Source organism: Crocodylus porosus, unplaced genomic scaffold, assembly GCF_001723895.1.
Source record: "Crocodylus porosus isolate Cpor-Errol unplaced genomic scaffold, CroPor_comp1, whole genome shotgun sequence".
In the NCBI taxonomy this organism is placed as follows: Eukaryota; Metazoa; Chordata; order Crocodylia; family Crocodylidae; genus Crocodylus; species Crocodylus porosus.
Genome location: NW_017728931.1, coordinates 42,367,289 through 42,370,106, shown reverse-complemented (window position 1 = coordinate 42,370,106; position 2,818 = coordinate 42,367,289).

Genomic DNA, 2,818 nt, shown 5'->3' with positions numbered 1-2,818 from the left:
CACCACAAGCAAGCTCCCTATGACCCAAACTACACCTAATGGATCCAGACCATGCCAAGACAAGAAATGCAAAACCTGCAACATATCTCCACTACCCCGACAATAACCACACCCCACAACAGAGCCATCACCATTCCTGGATCTTAAACCTGCACCTCCAAAAATGCAATATATTTCACCCAGTGCACCAAATGCCCTGATGGAAAATATGTTGGAGAAATCAAACAACAACTGCGCACCAGAATGAATGCACACCAAAAAACTATCAAAGACAAGAATACCCAACTACCTGTGAGGGCGCACTTCTCACAAGACAATCACTCCCTCTCCAATCTCTCAATTTTAATTCTCAAAGGGAACTTACAAAACAGTTTTTGTAGATGACCTTTCATATACAAAAAATCATGGACTCAATATAGACATTGGATTTATGGCACATTATAACATGCCTGACATCTGATTCAGCAGGTACTATCAGACCTGACCTCTTACACTTCCCCACCTCCTCCTCTCCCTTCCTCTCCCCTCCTTTTCTGCACTTTGTCTTCCTAATTTCCAGCTATTTACTTTTTCAGACAGCCTCTTTTCTACCTTGAATTGTAGACTCTACTGTAGTCTCCCTTACTCACCTTTCCCCCCACACCCTGTCCCCTCCCCTTCTCTGATCTACTTTTTGTTTTTCTAATTTCTACCAATTTATATTCTCACTGACATCCTGTCACACTTTCAGCTTCTTTCATTGCCTGAAGTCTTAGAACACCAGACTTCCTGTGCCTGAGGAAGGGTGATTGCAACCAAAATCTTGCAAAGAACTTTTTCCAACTACAATTCTCAGTTGGTCTAATAAAAAATATCCCATCTACCCAAAGAACCTTGCCTGTCTATGTCCTTAGTCTAGGATGGCCATCATAGAAGACACTCCGGTTGTCCTCTGTCCTCTGCTGATGCAAAACCGGGTGCCTTTATGTCCTCTATTTTTCTCTTGAAGAACATAATAGAGGACATAAAGGCATCAGGTTTTGTATCAATTGAGGACAGAGGACAGAGTAGCAGAAAACCGGAATTTCCTTCCAAACTTGGACCAACACAGCTACAACCAAAAACCCAGCAGCATGCCTTCAAACAGACACTTGAAGTGCTTAAAGCTAAGTATATAGAGCCATGTTTAGCCGTCTAAGTATGCTGCCTAATGTTTCCCCCTGCAAAGCACTGAGCATGCAGCCCAGCAGCTCTCACCTGCATTAATGGAAGCTATCCACATGCTCTACACTTCTGAAAAACCAAGCTAATTGGGCACCTAAACATAGATTTAAAGGCCTAGTCTGCCACCCTTCAAACACCTCTGCCAACCATAACGGCCTTGGTCAGTGGCACTCAACCTTTCGGCCATGCAGGCCAGATGAATGGCATGTGGCTGGCCATGGACTGGACCTTGTGTGCCAGGACTGGGCCCTGGGGCCCTATGCTGCCCCCACCCAGCCCCACAAGCCAGGATCAGGACCCAGGGCCCTGTGCAGTCTCCTCCTGGCCTCATCTGTCAGGATTGAACGCTGGGGCTTTGCACCACTCTCATCCATTCCCACATGTCAAGATCAGGCTGTGGGGCTCTGCGCTGCCCCTACCCAGCCACGTGCCAGGATTGGGCTCTGAAGCCCTATGCTGCCTCTGCCCAGTCCCATGCGTTAGCTTGGGTTCTGGGGGGCCTGTACTGAACGATCAAGCATGCAAGACCATGGCCCACATGGTTCCCCATGGGCCCTTGGGTAGTTAAGGGGGTCGGATCTGGCCTGTGGGCCAGGAGTTAAGCACCCCTGGGCTAGGTGGAACCTCCATGTAAGGGTACCCACATTGACTACTAAGAGGTATGGGAACTCTTAATCGCCGCTCACATTTTTCAACTAGTGTTTGGGCCTGAAACTTCCCCTTGGAAGATCACGCCTCTTATTCTGCAAATAGGGATATAGGGTTTTCCTCACCCAGATGTGTGGAGGGCAAACCACCTGGACCTTTCTTTCTGGCCCTGATCCCCTATGGTTACCTTCTGTTTGTATAAGGACGGGTGGCTTGCAGCTGGACAGAGACTTATACTCTGATTATGAAAAAGACTTTAATGAGATCCAAGGATAGAAGATTTGTGCATGGAGAAAAGAACAAAAAGTGTTTGTGGAAGTCTAGCTACAGAAAGGGATGGATACTGCATACATGTATAATGGGAACAAGTTAAACAAAGCAAGAGGGGCCACTGGTACAGGTGCAGCTCTCCTAATAACCTGAAGTGCAGGCCAGGCCAGCCTGGACAAAAGCTGCATCTGCAGCAGCAATAATAGGTCACGGGAGACACAAAGGGCAGATGTGGAGTTTCCAAATTATTCTGGCCTCAAGGTGAACTCAGGCCATTTAACAGGGATAGGGATAATCAATAGTGAGAACTGGGAAGCTCAGAGTCTATGGCAGTGATTCTCAACCTTTTTAGCCTCAAGGTACCCTTTGGGATAGAGTCAGTTTTTGACTACAGGATCATAATAGAGTAATGCTTCTGTTGCAAAGAACCCAGAAAACCCACAACAGGGCAGGATGTTCCAAAACCTCAAGAAAAGGATACAGAAGAACTAAAGGAAGTCCAGAGAAGGCAAGGATGGCCAGCGATACAAAAGGGCTTCCACACAAGGAGAGACTAGAGACCAGATCTGTTTGGTTTAGAAAGGAGATGCATGCAAAGGGGAGCAGGATCTTTACAGCATCCTAAAGGCTGAAGAGAAAGTCAGCAGGGGTTGCTTATCTCCTCTCTCCCCCAGACAAGAACTGGGGGGGGGGGGGG